General features: G+C 35.1%; 1 protein-coding gene across 4 annotated transcripts in view; it reads right to left on the bottom strand.

Moving 5' to 3' along the window:
- The window catches only part of Grik2 (glutamate ionotropic receptor kainate type subunit 2), a 600,544-nt gene that overhangs the window by 389,199 nt on the left and 191,231 nt on the right, over window positions 1-20,114 (bottom strand). The gene's annotated exons all lie outside the window — the stretch shown is intronic.

The raw sequence follows: 20,114 nt of genomic DNA on the forward strand, positions 1-20,114 counted from the left end.
TAGAAGCATTAAATAGTCTGAATGTTTTGAAACAACTATACATGTATATGTAAGTGTGTTTGTGATAATCTGTTTTACAAGGGGAGTTGTATTTACTATTTTTCTTTTCTTTCTTTTTTATTTATTTTTGTTTGTTTTCATTTTTCTAAACAGGATTTCCCTGTAGCTTTGGATCCTTCCCTGGAGATCACTTTGTGAACCAGGCAGGCCTCAAGCTCACAGTGATCCACCTGTCTCTGCTTCCCAAGTGCTGGGAGTAAAGGAATGTGCCATCACCATCCAGTCTGTACTTATTTTTTTCTATGAACATTTAGATATTATATATTATAAAAAAGGTTTTAGAATTTTTGCATAATTTAACTTTTTTGTTGTTTTTTTTTTTTTCTCAAGAAAGAGTTTCCCTATAGTTTCCCTGTAGGAGTCTTCCCTGGAACTAGCTCTTGTAGACCAGGCTGGCCTTAAACTCACAGAGATCCACCTGCCTCTTCCTCTAAATTGCTGGGATAAAAGGTGTGTGCCACCACTACCTGGTTTATCATTGTTTAAAGGTACTTTTTCTTTCATGTTTGATAATTACTTATTTTAAGTCAACAAACATAAGCTGAAAATGATATGCTGTTTTTATGAACTAACACAGAATTGTTATTGAATAATTCTAAACTATAATGTTTTTCTTGGAAAGACTGAATTAAATTTATCTTCATTAAGTAAGATATCACACTTCTTTAGCCCATTGTTTATATTTACAGTGACTTGGCAAATTATCCACAATGGTAAAATAGTGCATTTACATCTTAGGGTAGCCAACAAATATCTAATTGGAGTCAAAAGATACTCATTAGAAAATTCAGGCTAGATACTAGAAATCTAGCCAATTTCCTATGGCTGGAACTGTCACAGACTCTATGGGAGCACCTGCTATTCCTTATTTTCCTAAACCAATATAATAAACTATATTCTAAATACTTATGCAAATGTACAAAGATAACTGTAACTCTCACTCCTCAAAAAACAACCTTTATGTAGCAAACAGAAGCTACAACAGATTACATAAGGGTTCAAAGCACAGAGCATATATGATTTCAGGCTGCACTACCCCAGTTGGTACATCTACAACACAGATCCATACCTGACTCAGGAAACATTGCAGAAGAAAGAGTAGAAAGATTGGAAAAGCCAAGCAATCATGTTGTTCATTACTAAATAGTGTCTACAAGATTTGATAGGAATCTGCACCCATGACGTCTCAACAACATTATTACTTGAATAAGGTCTTCAAAATGACAATGCCAGTTGACGTGCCAATTTTGCTGGGGAAATTTCATATGACCCCACCCCTACCTAGATAAAGAGTTCCAATCAGTCAAAGGGTAGTGAGGGAGGAAAATAGTTTTCTCCAGGACTAAGCCCCCCAGATATGTTATTCAGTTTTAACCGGATTAACATATGAATTTCTAAAAAAAATAATATTTAATATTTAAACATTTACATAAATAAAAACACAAAAGTATGAAGATATGAAAATCTTAGCATTTTCCTCTATGAAATTGGACAAACTAGCTTTGTTCTTTTAATTTTGCTAAACTGTCTCTTTCAGAAGACATGACAGTCATGAATGCTGCTTTTTCAAAGCAAAGTTCCTCTCTTATCTGATTAAAGAACTGTAAGTAACCCAGTGTTTGTTGCACTGCCTCATGTCTTCACTCTTGTCCTGCCTTTCCCCTCTTTGTTATAATTTCCTTCTCTTCTTGTGTAATTGAGTAATTGACATGTCTGACTTTCACAGAATCTTTCCCTTATTGTCGGATTGGTGAACACAATGAAAGGGGACATACCTACACGAGAAGTCTCTACAACATCTGTCACTGAGAAATGAGTGCATGAAAAGATGAAGAATATAAGTCTTTTACTTTTTTAACACCCACACCATGTACTTTCAGAACAATCACACACCAATCAAACTTCCCTAAATGAATCAGTTTCTAATCTTTACAAAAGTTACTTTAATGTCCAAATGTCACCATGTACCATGGATAGCAAACTACTCTCTCGAGTTTACTAAGAAGTATGCTATGGTAAGACCTAATCTAACTAGGAAGAATTAGAACTGAGAAAACACAGGGATAAGAAAATTTTACATTCAAGAAGAATAACAAAATTTATAAATTGATGTCATATTGGCTTAAAAGAATCAAATAAATATTGTAGCTACTAAAGCAATCAACTGGAGAAATAGAATTTTAATGTATATAAAATTATTCATGGCTTAAGTTAAGCATAAGGATAAAAGGAATTTACATTCCCAGTGTTATTCGTAACGCAACAACATGGCCGTGCAAATGTTGAAGGCAAGGGTGCTATGAAGGGAATCTGTAATGGCAAAACCGATTTACATTTTGGCTCTGCACGTGTCACTGTGTCAATCTGGGCACTTGTTTAAAATCTCTATCTAAGTTTGTTTTGCTTTGGTTTTGTTTTTTGAGGTGGGGTGATGTTAAGAAATTCTACCAGATAGAGTTGTTTTAAAGATGAAATGCTAGCTTATACTAAGCACTGAAAAGAGAAGGCATTCGACAAGGGTGAAATTCACTAAGTCTTCAAAGTAATAAGATGTAGGAAATTTTAACAAGAATGAGATCCCAATGCCAAATCCACAAGCTAAAATGTCACAGGGCCAAGGTTCCAATCTGTCTATAGCTTGCTTCAAACTGTTGCCTGTTCCACAATGAATTAACAGTGTTCTTCAAAACTTCACTCAGGCAAAACACACAGCATTTCCTATACTGTGTGATAAGATGGTTCAAATAAGATGTAATTAGATATTGAAGATTTTGCACATAGAAGTAAAAAAAGACTTGCATCTGCACAGTACTGTCAAAGTTTACTATGAATAAAATGTCATTAAGGAATTGGAAACGTGGAGTAGTTTACAAATTCTCAAATAACATAAAAAATGGAATTTCTGTGAAACATATTGAAATGGTCAATATATATTATACAGTTATAGTTTATCTTACATAATATATATATACATATATATATATATATTATGTCAACCACTGGTTCTTCTTTTGATATACTATCTGTACAATGACAGATGTACTTGTTAGGCAATATAACAATCACAAAGTCAATGTTAGATGGAATACATGTAAGAAAAAATACATTAAAGAGCTACCAGATATACAAAAAACTGGGTTTCACATTTACATCAGCCTTTTCAACATTAACTGACCTTTATGTTTAGCTAGAAAGTGGGGATTTTTTTTTAGTCAGTTATCAAACACATTCTTCATTTCAGAAGATGGACAACCAGATGTATTCCACAGCTAGGCCAAAGGTGAAGAGATGTTGCAGTGAGACTGTAAGGATTAACTGTTTTTGCTTTCTCCATGGAATTATTAATGGAACTTTATTGTGTTAGTGGGTTTTATTTGGATATCTGAAAGCAGAGCTGAATGAGTACTCTGAAGATCTACTAACACATATAATCAGGGATAGCTATAGCACAAGAGAAATCTTAAAAGCATAAATATAATTTTGATTCAGGTTATGGTAAGAAAGAAGACTACCACCTATCTGAGAACTAAAGGAAGATACAGTGATGGTGCTGAATGATCTTCTCAACCTATCAAAACAAGACTCACACACCAATGCACTGCCCTTCTCACATTCTGCACAGCTATACATCTTGAGCAATAAAAAAACATTACTGATCTGTAACTGAAAAACAAAAGATCTGTTTCCCTGTTGTTACCCAACTAAAGAAGGGAAGGGGGGAACAAGCATGGTATTTTGTGAATAGCTTTATCTTTTTTTAGAGAACACCTAAAAGATTAATACTCTAAACCTTGTCTAGCAGCACACATTCATCTTAGTACTCAGGAGGCAGAGAAAGACAGTTTTTTTTTTCCTGCAAATTTGAATCTAACCTGATTTATATAGCCCTAGGTCATAAGGATTATACAAGGATACCATGCCAATAATAATAACTGTCATGACTACATAATGAGACCTTTCAATAACAATAACAGATAATATAAAGAGAAAGATTCTCACTTCAATACTAAATGATAGAGGATGTACATTTTGGAATTTACATTTACTATTCTTTCTATAGGCCCTCTAGACTTTAGGTTTCAGTTCTCTTTTCTTTTTGATATGGCTTCCTTATATTATTTTCTTTGGATATTTATTCAAAAATGAAAATTTAGAGTTGTATGTAACATTTCATAAACATGTAGTCCATTAGGAAAGAATTACTTGAATAGCTCATAAATCATATTTGGTAAATTCTATAGTGATAACTATATAGACCTGTTTGATCTTAAAACAGCATTTTAGAAATCTATAAGTGTGTTCATGGTGGCCTTATGCTAGCATTTGTCCAGTTTCAAACTTGGGGATTCAAGGACACTTGATGTTTTCAAATTCTTTACTCTTTATAGGATCCAGACAATTTTTATTGCCTTTCCATATTTACCTTTGTTTTTTTTAACATAGAATAATATAATCATTCTCAAAGCTTTATTTTTCTTTGCTTTGTTTCTGTGAATTCAAAGTTAATAATTATGTCTTATAGCCTCTATTTTAAATAATAAAATCCCAGCAGTTGTCCTTCCCTGGCTCATATTAAAAATTAACAGGTTTCAGCACTGTATCATTGGTTTGCTAGAAGAAGGAGTGGAGACTTGGAGAAAAATGACAGTTTCACCACTGTTTTGTAGACACAGACTAAATGGTAAGGAACTTAAACAGAAGAAACAATGCCAAAATGTACAAACAAACATCATCCAATAATGAAATAAAATATTTATTAATAAGTTGCTGAAACATTGCCATGCTTTCCTGTAGATCAAAACTACTACTGAGCATTGTATGACTTATAAACCTATGATTAATGCGATAACCAAAAAACCTTTATGCTTAAGATGAGGTCTCATTGTAAATGGGTACAATCATTGCACCATAGACTTTTAATTCAATATGAAGTCAATGTTCTGAGTCATTGTTTTCCCAGAATATGTACTTGATTTCTGAGTAATTATTTTAGTAAAGTTATTTTTCATGTACCTCTGCACAGTTGACCAGATGTCTCCTCATTTGTAATTTTGTAGAAATAATTATTCAGAACATGAAAAATTGTTAGCAGTTCTTAATTTTCTATAATGTGCTGTTAAATAATGTATACAATTTTTAATTTTTTTAATTATAATAAAATTTCATTATTTTCCACTTTCCCCCCAAATTCTCTAATATAGTACCTGTGTTTTTTAATTCATAGCCTCTTTTTGTCATTAGTTACAACATATACCTAAATGTACACATAGATATTCCTAAATATAATAACATACTCAGTCACTATAATGTTATATGTATATTTTCAGGGTTAATCATTTGGTATTGGATAACCAATTAGTGTACTCTTCACTGGAAAAGCCTATTTATTCTGCTTTCAGAGTTCCTTAAATCCATGTTACTTTAGTGGATTTTAGGCCTCCTGGGCTTTCTCCATCTACCTTAGCATATTTATTGTTGATATCCTACATTTGAATGACAATGGCCCCCAAAGAACCATAGATTTGAATGACTGATTAACAGACACTATTAGGAGATGTGGCCTTGCAAGAGTAAGTGTGACCTTCTTGGAGGAATTATAGCACTGGGGTGAGCTTTGAAGTTTCAAGAAGCTCAAAGAAATCCCAATCTCTCCCTGTCTGCTACCTATGAATATGGATGTAGAACTCTCAGCTACTCTCCAGCATCGTATCTGCTTGAGTGCTGCATATTCTCTGCCACGCTGAAAATGGACAAAGTATCTGAAAATGTAATAAAGTCCCAGGTAAATAGTCTCCCCCCCCGTTTATTTATTTATTAAAGATTTCTGTCTCTTCCCCGCCTCCGCCTCCCATTTCCCTCCCCCTCCCCAACCAAATCCCCCTCCCTCGTCAGCCCAAAGAGCTATCAGGGTTCCCTGCCCTGTGGGAAGTCCAAGGACCACCCGCCTCCATCCAGGTCTAGTAAGGTGAGCATCCAAATTGCCTAGGCTCCCACAAAGCCAGTACATGCAGTAGAATCAAAGCCCAGTGCCATTGTCCATGGCTTCTTAGTCAGCCCTCATTGTCAGCCACATTCAGAGAGTCCAGTTTGATCACATGCTCCATCAGTTCCAGTCCAGCTGGCCTTGGTGAGTTCCCATTAGATCAACCCCACCTTCATGTCCCTGAGTCCCAGAACTAACTCAAACCATGTACTGCTTCCTTAGTAAAACCGAATCCAATGCCTCTGCCTCTTGGCAAATGTCACTTGTCTGCTCAGGAACCAAGTCTCTACCTACATACACAGGCACACACACACACACACACACACACACACACACACACACACACATTTGCAGTGATATTATGCATTATATGCTCAGAGGAAAGGGTGGCCATCTCTCTTACATTCTTCAGTAGAAATCACCTTCAGCAATCTTTGTCTTAGTTTTTTTGTTCTCATAATTTCAGATTCATTTAAGCATTGAATTTCATACTCTTTCTATTTGATGCTTAAGAATGCTAAGCCACTGTCAAATAAGTTTGTGTATGAGTTTCCTCTAACTGAAGGATGAAACTTTTTTGCCATCAATATTTATTGAGATCAGACTACATATCAGACAATTCTATAATACTTAAATTATATATTAGATACTTTTAAATTTCTATGATAAAACATTATGACCAAGGCAACTTATAGAAATGTATTGAGGATTACAGTTTCAGAGAGTGAGTCTATGAGCTTACATTTGATCCACAAGCATGAGTCAGAGAGAGCTCACTGGAAAAAGTATGGACATACCTCTTCCCAGAAGGCCATACTTTCTAATCTTCCTCAAATAGTAGGAACTAAGGAACAAGCATTGAAAACATGAGCTTATGTGGACCAATCTTATTCAAACCACCACAGTCCACTCCTTAGATTCCTTTGACTTTGTCCATATTATAAAACAAAACGTATTTAGTCCAACTTTAGAAGTCCCCATAGTCTGTCATAATCCCCACACAGTTTAAATTTCCAACATCAAAAGTCTCTTATGAAACTCAAGGCAATCTCTTAATTGTTACTCCTGTAAAATCAAAAGTCAAATTATATGTTTCCAACATACTATCACACAGATCATATATTACCATTCCAAAAGGAATGAATGATGTCAGAGTAAGGAAATGCTGGACCAAAGTGAGACTGAAATTAATCAGGAAACTCCATATCCCACAGCTCTATGTCAGATGTCAAAATGCTTACGTGTCTATATCCTTCTAGGTTTTCTGACTGAAGCACAATCCTCTCTAAGTATGCAGGTTTCCCTGGCAGATATCCCCTGGCTCTGGCACTTCCAACATCCTGGGATCTCCAGTGCAATTTAGGCTTCACTTTCCCTCCCATATTCACACAATGGTCTCTCAGAGTCTCCCAACAAGGACTCCTTTCCCACATGCCTAGCCTGAACTATCCTCCAGTTCCTCCAGTGAGCTTTTCTAGACATGGCATTTAACAAAGTCTTTTAATATGTTTACCAGAATTTTAACCATTGAACCTTTGTTTTATGTTAAAACCACAGCTCTCTGCTGAGCATTACATAGTAGATACTTAAATTTTTCTTACACTAATATAATTTCCACGACTTGTGGTATGTCTCATGACTATAATCCCAACACTCAGGAGGTGGGAGTGGGACATCAGGGGGCATTCAAGGTCAGTTAGAGCTGCACAATAGCCTCTATGAGGAAAACACTTGGAAAGAACCAAAAGGAAGAATCTTTTTAATCAGAATAAATATCCAAATATTGATTCAAATATTCATTATAGAAATTAATTACATTAGCTTTATAAAAAATGCCCTTGAAGGTTAAACAGAAAGAGAATCTTTTAGAAAGGCACCTACAGGCAGGCACATATAATGTCACCTTTGCATCCCCCAGCAAAGCACTGATCTTGTTAACAGAATACGAGAATAACTTCTCTGAAAATTTCTCCTAGGCTTCATACGTGCTTATTGATTCACAATCAAATGGTTTACATCGAAAACAAACCATCAGTTTAAATTGGAAACTTAGAAATTAGTGCAAAACAAGTAAATAAAAATTAATTTTCTGGTAATTTCTAAAGTTCTCTCCTATATAGACAAGCTGCAAAAAGAAAAGGCACCTAATAATTCTTTTGAGATAGGCTATCTAGATAAGGTGAAGGGAGGGTTGCAAAGAATCAGAAAAATCTGGCAGAGGTTTTTTTTTTTCAACATGGGACTATTCCTGTGTTTAGAGTATTCAACTAATACTTCATTTAAAGGAAACAATGATAACTGTATTATTTATTTAGATTTGTTTACTTTATTAAGTTTTACATGACAACTCTTGATACTCAGACCAAAATGCATCAAGGTGTGCATATTGAAGCTACAGAACTCCACCAGATGAAAGTATTCTAGTCATTTCTGGTTCTTTAAGCCAATACTCTCTTATCTTCTCCAGGTGCTTACACTGCTACACAAATTACTATAAAGGGTATCTTAATTGATATCAACAAAGGCAAATGGCTCCATCACTAGGCAGCACCCTGTCAGAAGCCTGAAGAACAACCATGGGTTCCTCTGCTAGGAAGTTAAAAAGTGACAGGTTTAAGCAAGACTTGCAAGCATTCCCATTGGCATAAAGCCAAGGATCAGAAGAAAGACATTTAGTTCTTTACAATTCAAAACTCAACTCCCATTCCCTGTTTCATTTATCATAACAGATGTTCTGATTATCATTCCCTGGTTACCATCTACAGTGTACATGTTTATATAATTACAAAAGAAAAGAGGTTAAACATGTGCCTCACCCAATACTGTCAGAATGAACTGATACAAGGCTTCATACTGGGGAACTAAGTGAGAAAGAATAAATGTAACCCTAATAAAATATACATAACCAACAACTAAAATTCTTTTTTAGTCCAACCTTCATATACTATTCCTCCCAATAGACATATGAGAAGGAGCATACGTCTTTTTCTGTTTAGTGTGACCTAGTTGAAGGCAGCCTAGAGTTATGGGAGGAATTTGTACTACATTTATAGGATGTCATGAATATGTATGTCACTTTTTTTTTCGGAGAACAACAAATAAGGCATACTCCTAATCTGGACAAAAGCATCTTTTGTTTTTCGTCTCACATACTTATTTGTGCCACAGAAAATGTGGCATAAAGCACACATTGGAGGAAAGCTGAGAGACGGTTATTTACAGGCACATTCACAAAATGAAGACACATAAAAATGGTACAAATGTAAACAAAGCTATTTTCCCTCTAAAGCACTAAGGATGTTTGGACTGTTATACATAATGCCTACATCTCAATCCACCTGAATTTCATCTAGTATCTCTTGATGAAAATGGATATACTGCCGATATCAGTAAATGCTATGTATATCATTTCAATCATATGGGAATTTGAAGGAGAAAATTAAAAAGGGCTAAGATTTATTTTAAAATATATGTTTAAAAGTTTTAATTATATGCACTTGTGTGTTATCAGTGGGTATTTATGTACATATGAATGCTGGTACCCACAGAAAACAGAAGCATCAGATAAGCAAAAGATGCAGTTATGGGTTTTTGTGAACTGCCACCTTGGTATAGATGACTAAACCTGGGTCCTCTGTAAGAGCAGCGGGCACATTTTAAACTGCTGAGCCATCTCTTCAACCATGGGCCAAGATTCTAATCACCATTTTTGAAAATAAATGATTTTTTAGCTTGTTTATTAGGTGTCTTTTGCCCAAATTGACCTAATCATGACAGAGAAGCTTGGAAGACCAAGGTAAGGGGAGATCATTGATTTCTTTTCATTTGTTGCACTCCAGGATCCAGCAAAATGTGCAGTACATACAAGACACTTATTAAACTATGATGAAAATAAACATGTAGACCATCCTGGAGGGCAGTAAGATGCTGTGGGAACTCCTTTAGCCAATAGCCTTTAAGATATTGGCCTACTCTGGGCATGGTCACATGTACTATATATAAATGCAGATGAAAAGCTCTTGCCTGATGGATTTGGTTCCAGTTCCCAGCACACATAGAGGACTGTGCATCGCTACTATTTCTGTGAGTTTTTCCCCAGATAAATGAATCATTGTTATACTCCATTCTGGGCTATTGTGGAACTCTTTTGTATACCATACATAATATCTTGCTGGTCTAGACTACCTCTGACATTCTACAGTTTATTTTCTATGGCAAGGAAAATGACTGCTCAAAAACACACAGTAGAGAAGTGACAGAAACCACAACTCCAATCCTTCAAATTGTGAGTATCCAACAACTCTATTATACAGAGGATGGAGTGTGTATATGTGTGTGTGGGGGTGTGTGTGTATAGATAGATAGATAGATACATAGATAGATAGATAGATAGATGATAGATAGATAGATAGATAGATAGATAGATAGACTTAGATATATAGACAGAGTTAAGATGTAGTGAAATTTAGAAATTCAATTTAAAATTGAAAACATTATTTTCACATATTCCTACACATTTCATTCTATTATAAATGACAATATCTTGGATTATTTATCAGAAAACTATTGACTTTTTATGTAATTTTTATATGCTGGTTTGCAAGAAAACAGCTATCAATATGACCCATATTTTAACATAAACTTTTAAGGTGACAAAAATAATTGTTGATGACATGTAATTATGTCATATTCCAAACAATTTTTGAGTATGAAAACTCCTTATACTTTAAGACTTCTAAAGATTTTTTTTCCTTTTAGGTCTTTATGAGTTTGGGTCTTTCAATGTAGCTTTGGCTGTCCTGGAACTTACTATGTAGGCCAACCTGGCCTAGAACCTACAAAGATCCACCTGCCTCTTTACCATGAGTACTCTCAGACTTTATGGGTTTAGTTTCTAAACATTACTAGGAAACAAAATCTCAGCAAACTCCCTTACCCTCTGGCTCTTACAATCTTTCTGTCTCTTCTTCTATAATATTCCCTGAGCCTTTGTTGGAGGAATGTTTTATAGATGTATACACTGGGACTGGGCTCCACAGTTATTCTTTTTGATTGGCTGTTTTTTTGTTTTTTTGTTTTTTGTTTTTTGTAGTGTTCTCTGTTACAAACAGAAGTTTTCTTAGTGACAGGTGAAGACTAAACTTACTTGTGGGTATGAGAACAAATGTTGAGATTGTTGTTAGGGATTATGCTGCTTTGGTAAACTTGTGGCTGTAAATTCTCCTTCAGTACCCATGGTGTACTAGCATTGAACGATTAGCTAGGTTTCCAGACATGAAAAGCCCTCTCTTGAGATGTTGGACTAGACTTTCCTAGAAATTCCCAAAACATACAGCCTTTTAATATTGACCTCCATTACTTTTAGGGATATAGAGTATGTCCCTAACTTCATTTTTAAAGTAAGGATGATCTAAATTATTTAATTCAGTAATTACTATTCAGGAATTAATTTTTCTTGAGAATACAGCACTGAGAAAATCAAGATCCTTGGGCTGATGATGTTTACATTCCCATAAACTTTCATTTTGATTGAACATAACTACTAATGATTTTGAATAATGATGCTTCAAACTTTGTCCTTTTTAAAACAATTCTGTACAGGGTTTACATGAGTAGAGGTGACAAGTATTAGATCACCTAAAATGCTAAAATTCTAGCTTAAGAAATTTTTTAAAATGATAAACTTTTCATATAAAACATGCACTTCTGGAAGGTGGCTTGCTGTTGAATAATCCTTTGTACACTATCAAGATTTGTCACTGTAATTGGTTTAATAAAGAAGATGACTGGCCAACAGCTGAACAGGATGAAGTTAAGTGGGAAAGCCCAATTGAGAATACTGGGAAGGAGAAAGAAGGAGTCTGGAGTCTTGAGCATATACAGAGAGAGCAGGAGAAGAACATGCCATGCTAATAAAGTTTTTTCCAAGTGTCAGAGTGTAAATAAGGAATATGGGTTAATTTAAAATGTAAGTGTTAGGTAGTATTAAGCCTGAGCTATTGGCTAAGCATTTATACTTTATATTAAATCTCTAAGTCAGTTATTTGGGATGTGACTGCAGGTTATTTGGGAGCAAGTTGTTAGGACAGAAACTTCTGACTACAGTGGCTGTTGGTAGAGCAATGAAAAAGTAATCTGACTTCTCAGTAGCACCATTTATTCATTTATTTTCTTCTGAGGGTGACAAGAAAGGGGAGACAATGTGAAAAAGAACTTTTTCTAATACATACTTGTGTGTAGGTAGTAGGTCAGTTGGAATCCCTTGGTTGCATAATAACTAAAAGGATTTGTTAACATGAATATCTAAAATCAACTGAAAATTGAAGTTATTTGCAATGTGATTCATAATGCAAGGACCATTATTCCCTCCCACATGACTTCTAATGAAACAGAAATAATGTTCAACACTAAACGTTTCCCTCAGGGAATTGCAGTTGAGGTGCAGGTGAGCAAGGATAAGAAATATGAATCATACCTCACTCTAGGCAGAGGAAGAAAAGAGGTCCAACCCATACAAAGGAAAAAAAAACAAGAATAGAGATGATAAGGAGAATAAAGAATAAAAGGTCCTGAAATTTCAGACAGTGTCACATTGCTCTAATTTGACTCCAGAAGGTAAGAAGCTGAAAAGACTTCTGAAGTAGGTATGAAACTTTGTAGACTGCATGCCAATTAGTATTAAACTATATGTATGTGTTTATGTAAACATATTCATAATCTTTACTCTTAAATTCAAGAAAACAAAACCAAACTAAGTTGTTTCTAGACAGACAGAGTCAGGGATCATGAGGATCAGGTGCCAGGAAATTCATTTTTGGAAAAGAGAGTAGTTAAGCACTTCTGTGAAGCTTTCCTGGAACACAATGACACCCATGCATCAGAGCTTTCTGTGTGACTGGATCTGAGGACAGAGGAGCAGATAGAATGGTTCTGACGGTCGGGGATTATACTGTCTGATCTTTCATAGAAATGTTTCCCGACCCGCTTCTCCTCTCCTGCTGATGTCCCTCTTCATCTACCTTTCTTCTCTTTCCCTCCATCTATTCTCCCCACTTCTCATTTTCCTCTTTTGTTAGCTCGCTTTTTACTCCGGGCATGTTCTCAAAAATGGTTATTCAAAACTTCAGGATTTTCAAATTTATTGAACTACTTAAGCATGTCACCTGAGGTTTCTTTGTACTTTTACCCAGCGTTACTGCACATTTTCATTGCCCAAAGCTCACCCACCTACCCGTGCCCTGATCAAGTAGCTTCTGGAGTTTATTAACATGCATAAATATCTGTCTTGTTCCTATTTATATAAAGATTTGTCTGTTCTCCCATGGAAGCTACACAAAGTGACTGCAGTTCCCTACCATTTAAGCTACAAACCTGCTTCACACTCAGTCTATATGTCACTGCCTCCTTGTTATCACATACTCGCCATGTGAATTCTTCCTGTATGACTTTGCCTTGACAGTACACTGAATTATTGCTTAGACACCACAAAGAAAAAACTCAACAACAATTGACTGTCTCTTCCTTGAAACATTTTCAGTATCAGGTTTAGTTGTATTATAATTAAAACTTGTTCTCTCATAATTTCTAAGACTAGAAACTATTGTTGCAATAAAGCATATACTATACTTTTTGTTTTTAAATGGTTCTGCCATTTTAATTTTAACAATAAGCTTTGTTGTTTTGTATGATGTAAGCCCTATCTACTTCAAGTCTGGTACAAAGAACTCATCAAATGCCACATTTGCACGGAATAAGGCCTAAGAAGACAGACAAATGCTTTTCAAATTGTTGTGTCTCCAGCTTCCATTACATATCCAAGGTTAAATATAGTTGAATAAATGTTAATATTGCTGAAGGAAAACCCAGAGACCATTTATTTCAATTTATTTAGGATATTTCTCATTTTGACCTAATAAATAATGAAGCCATAGCACATCCACAAGTATCTCACTTGTATTAATAAAATTTTCTGTAATTTTCCCTTTTTCAAGGTAGTGGGAAAAATAGAATATCTTGTTAAATTAAGAAAATATGTTAGTTAATCAGCTACAGAATAATTTTGAAAATTATGTTTGCTTAAATATAATATCTCATGCAAAATAGTTCATATATTATGTTTAGATGCATGGTTTCTGAGACTTTTGGTCACAAAGTATATGCAGATATATATTTAGTTTTCATTAGTGGCATATTTATTTGAGGAAATATAGAATAACATATCTAAAAGTTCTGGAAATTTATCATTGACATTAAGAAGAGAAGGTCATTTCCTTAACCCCAGTATAATGTCCTATCCAAAATAACTTATAAACTGTCTTTGACTAGGAAAATACACAATGCTTATTTTGATGCAAAAATGAGAAAATCACCTTCTACATAACAAGTAGTCGTCGTTTTGGCAGTAACACCTAAAATACCTAATTTTCTGAGTTTCAATTCATTCCACTAAAATTTGCTCTCTGAATTTCCATTCTAGACTCCCTAAGGTTGGGAATAAACTCTTAATTTACAAAATTGCATTGTCAATAAGGGAATTAAATTAAAACGACTAGACTAAGTGTCTACATCTAAATGTGGAGATAACCCTTCCAGGTATGTCTAGAGAAGACAGACAGGCAGGAAAAGCATTGTGCAAAATATAAGTAACTATGAAAATTCCCATTAATATTATGGTCACCTCACGACATCAAATTGTAGATGATCAAACTATATAAAAAAGTACTGAGGTCTGTGGGAGAAGAGAGTGGGAGGAACAGAGTGGGAGCTGAGTTAGTGAAATCTTTATGACAGAAGCTATTTCTGTTCCTATCATCACCTCTGTCACCACATATCAAGTCTTGGAAAATTACCTACCAGTTGCCTAGCAGGCCCAATCATTTCCTCTGCTATTTTATTGCGCAACAAGCTACAAGACCAAGCTCCTACTATATTATCCACAGTCTTGCTAAACAATAACCAACTGTTAAGGGGCCTGGTAGATGCAATCTATATTTCTTACTTTGAAGTTTTCCAGCCTTATCTCCAATTGTTCAGTTTCTCTAACTTTCCCTCCACCTAAACTCCTTAAGAACAACTGTTTCTATCATTAATCTGGCAATTTGTTTTTATTTGTTCCAGCAAAGACTTAATGTGGCTCATTTGGCAATTAATCATGTAGTGAATTATGTAATTCCTCATGGCATCTGTTTTGCTTTTTCATCAAATTGTTATTTATACTTTCCTTTCCTTTGTATTTTTTTTTCTTTGTTTAGTCTCCAAGTCAGACACCAAGGACCATTATAAATGGACCACACACTTTAACCTTTTAACCATACACACATCCCTGGATTATGTATATGACTTTATTATCCTGACAAAAGGATAGATTAAAAATTCTGCCAAGTGTGGTGATATTTTGTTTGTGCTATAACAAACAAAGCTTGCCTGAAGATCAGATTCAGGAGTAGCCACTAGTTATCCATAGAGGTCAGACACTGTTGGTACATACCTTTGATCCCAGCCCTCAGGAGGAAGAAGAAGAAGGATCTTTTTGAGTTCAAGGCTGCCCTGGGCTACACTAGATTGATTCAGTCTCAAAAAGAAATAGAGCCAGGCAGTGGTGGCTCATGCCTCTATTCCAAGTACTTAGGAGTAACACACCTTTAATCCCAGCACTAGGGAGGTGGAGATGGAAAGGGATAAAACTAGCTAGAGAGAGGAATATAAGGTGGAAGAAGACAGGAGCCATGTCATTCAGTCTGAGGACTTGTAGAGACAGGATACCTATTTGGTCTGAGGATTTTGTGGAGGTAAAAACTAGTGGCTGGCTGCTCTGCTTCTCTAATCTTTAAGCTTTCACCCCTTAATATCTGACTCTAGGTTTTTATTATTAAGACTAATTAGAATTTGTGCTACTGCCAAGCACATTCCTCCTTATTGAGATGATAGACAGTTGTCTATGAGAAACAACAAAACTACATAAAATATTAACTATTCTGCTCTGCACCTCAATCATCCCCTTTCAAGACTGAAAGGTATATTTCTTCAGGTACTTGGCAGCTCTCAAATCCTCTCACGGACTGACAATGATGCATCCTGTGCCCAAGGCTCATCTCTTTCCAGGACAGTTCTTATCCAATGGGTGATCAATGCCACAAGTATCAGCTCCATCACTCCAACTATGACAGCTCTAAATGCCATCTCAGCTTAGAATCTCTCTAGTTTATAGTTCACCCCACATGTGACTCTTCTGTTCTCTGTCCATTTGCCCAACTTTGTCATTTCTCTTTCTTCTATAAAATTCCTGCCACTAATGTCCACTTCACCAAAAATCTGTAATAAGCACAGCGTGCATCATCTTTCTTTTCCTCATTTACCCAACAGAAGTTCTTAATTCCACTTAATAGTCAGTTAAAATTAGTTATTTTCAAGCCAGAAAGATGACTGAGAGAACACAGGTGTTTGCATCCAAGTGTGACAACCTGAATTCAATCCCTAGGAAACACATAAGGAAGGGAAATAGTCAACTCCTTTAATTTATTCTTTAATCTATACACATACTCTTCATTTATAATCCTCTGACTATTCCATGCTTCACTGTCTATTTCAATATAAAAAGTATATATTACAATGGACACCTATATTAATTTACTAGTGCATTTTTACCTAGTACTAAATGTTTCAGTAAATGTTAAAATATGTGAGAAAGAAGACATTCTTAGAAGAAAAAATTTGCCACCTTAGGGAGGCTAAATATTTAATTACATTCATTATGAAGTCCTTTAAACCAAACTTAGATCAATTTTGAGATAATGATATTTGGTTGAAATAGGTAAAGAAGTAGAAAAAAATATTTGGATGCAGAGCGGAAAATATAGATCTGGAGGAGAATATAGACCTGAAAAGAATTATATCCTGGAGACCTAGGATAGACTCAAACAGGACTGGGGAAAAAAAGGTCAATGAAATTATTCCTAATGATATTCTGCTTTATTCATAGATTGGTGCCTTTCCCAATTGTCATCAGAGAGGCTTCATGCAGCAACTGATTTAAACAGATGCAGAAACTTCCAGTCAAACATTAGACAGAGTGTTCTAGAATCTTGTGGAAAAGGGGGCGGGGAGGATTGTAGGAGCCAGAGAGAACAGGGACACCACGTGAAAACGTACAGAATCAATTAACCTGTGATGTGGGATTTCCCTCTGTAATCTGTGATTACCATTGATAAATAAAAAAACTACTTTGGGCCTATAGCAGAGCTATAGTGGAATGGAGCTAGGTGGGGAAAACTGAACTGAATTCTGAGAGAAAAAAAAAAAAGGAGCTTAAGAGAAGAAATGAAGTCGCTGCCAGGGACAGATATGCTGTAACCTTGCTGGTAAGCAACGATCCTCGTGGTAAAATATAAAATACTGGAAATGGGTTAAATTAAGATGTAAGAGTTAGCCAATAAGAAGCTAGAGTTAATGGGCCAAGAAGTGATTTAAATATGGTTACTGTGTGATTGTTTCATGTCGAAATGGCTGGAATGGCCTTCTCACTACAAACCTGGACTCATAAGGACTAACAGTGACTGAGCAGACAACTAGGGAGTCTGCATGGGACTGACCTCCAATTGACTACAATTTATCTCTTCATAGTCTATAAATTAATTTATTATTATTTGTAATCTGCTCAGTGGCCTCATCTTGGAACTCTAGGGTCTTACAGACTAGTATCACCATTGGAACCACTGGAGGATATTCAGAACCAAACCATCAAATAGTTGTTCTTCTTTTTTGTTTTTCAAGACAGGGTTTCTCTGTAGCTTTGGAGCATGTCCTGGAACTAGCTCTTGTAGACCAGGCTAACCTCGAACTCACAGAGATCTGCCTGCCTCTGCCCCCCAAGTGCTTGGATTAAGGCATGTGCCACCACCACCCAGCTCCCATATTCTTAAGTAAGAAAGTAAGAAAATAAAGTAGGACTTTATTTTTGGACTAGTTACCATATCCCAGAAGTTCATTATTGCAGTAATTTACTTTAAACTCATTTTTTATTCTCTTTGTGCTTCATATTTTAAATAATAATTTTAAAATATGCTGTCCCTTCTTTTTTGAAAATATTCATCTTTCTTGTATCCAGAATGAAAATTTGTATGTTAACTTTGTCCATCATGTAATGAATACTAACCAAATATGCTTTATGTCTGGAAACCACACTTACTAAGCCTTGGGCATCACACATCACCTGCATGCATTTGAAGTTCTGTGAGATCCCTCTGTCTTTGCATTATATTATTTTTATCTTTTCATTTTGTATATACTTTTGTTTATGAATTGAAATTAGTGTATATAACTTGTATTGTAAGTTATATTTGGTAAAATGTATGGTAAAGGGTACCTAGTAAAATGTAGATTCTATTTGTTTGATTACAGAGAGATTATATAGAAATGTGAATTTTTTTTATCAAGAACAAGTAGACCTATAAACTTCAACCAAGGTTAGACAAATTTAATAACTTAAACAATGGTTACTAATTAAAAGACTGCCATCATCTTGTGTTAGAAATTTAAATTTAAATATGGCCAAATTAAAAGAACAATATGCGGTTTCATTTAAAAATTCAAATTGCTAATTTCAGAAATCTTAAAATTAGTTTCATTAAAACCTATTTTAGTATTTAAATAATGCCTAGATCAAGAATCAACAAATAATTTTTAAATTTAATTATCACTGTTGGGTAAGTTTCTATCTTACTAATGTATTAATCTTAACTGTTTTTGAAAAACACTCTTAAATTTTTGTAGTCAAAGTCCTCAATTTTTGTAGATTATAATCATGCTTGAGGATTGGAAAGATACTATTAATTTGATTGATTATTTATATAGCCAAGAATGAAGAAATTATTGTAGATTTCTGTCATCTGATGTTCAAATACAAAGGCTATTTTGTTCAAGTGAAGAAACCATGGGAGGCTGGCTGATTAACCTCAGTTAACACTCCACCTTCTGGGCATTCATTCACCATGGATCAGAAATTCTGGCTCTACCATCTTGCATTTTTGCAACTTTTGGGAATATATATGGGAATAAGTGATGATAATAAGTAAGTTTCAGTATACACATTAGTCAGTAAGACAGATTTGTCAGATATAATCCTTTAAGGATTTCTCTTTTCTGGTGTGCCATCCAGGTAACATTCTTATAACTTGTGTGTTCTAGTCACAAAAGATATAAAAACTGAGACAACAATGCAGTGGGGCAGTAACTAAAAATAGCTTTGAGGATGGCTAAATTAACAAAGAGAAACATGCCCTTCTTTCTGATTCTGCTTCTCCAGATTTTTGTGGAGTTGGTGCTTTTTCTCTGTATTTGGATTTTTTATGGTATTTAAACTCTTCATTTTACCACTGTCTCTGGATGTTAAAAAAATATTTCCTGCTGAAGAATAAAGAAGTAGACTACTAGATTCGTGAAAACAACTAATAGGTTCTATTAAATCATATTAAGCAACAATTTTTTCTTTTAAAATTAAATAGGCAAAGCGGCGGAAACACCGGCGTGCAGGCACAAGCAGCGGAGACACCAGCGCGCAGGCCCAAGCGGCGGAGACAACTTTAAAATACCATCTTACATCTGTCAGAATGGCTAAAATCAAAAACACCAATGATAGCCTTTGCTGGAGAGGTTGTGTAGAAAGGGGTACCCTCATCCATTGCTGGTGGGAATGCAAACTTGTGCACCCACTTTGGAAAGCAGTGTGGCGGTTTCTCAGAAAATTCGGGATCAACCTACACGTGGACACAGCAATACCACTCTTGGGAATATACCTAAGAGAGGCCTTATCATACAACAAAAGTATTTGCTCAATTATGTTCATAGCAGCATTGTTTGTAATAGTTGTAATAGCCATAACCTGGAAACAACCTAGATGCTCTTCAATGGAAGAATGGATGAAGAAAGTATGGAATATATACATATTAGAATACTATTCAGCAGTAAAAAACAATGACTTCTTGAATTTTGCATACAAATGGAAATAGAAAACACTATCCTGAGTGAGGTAAGCCAGACCCAAAAAGAGGAACATGGGATGTACTCACTCATATTT

The sequence above is a fragment of the Alexandromys fortis genome, unplaced genomic scaffold, assembly GCF_014885135.2.
Source record: "Alexandromys fortis isolate MF-2015 unplaced genomic scaffold, M_Fortis_MF-2015_v1.1 scaffold_141, whole genome shotgun sequence".
Taxonomy (NCBI): domain Eukaryota; kingdom Metazoa; phylum Chordata; class Mammalia; order Rodentia; family Cricetidae; genus Alexandromys; species Alexandromys fortis.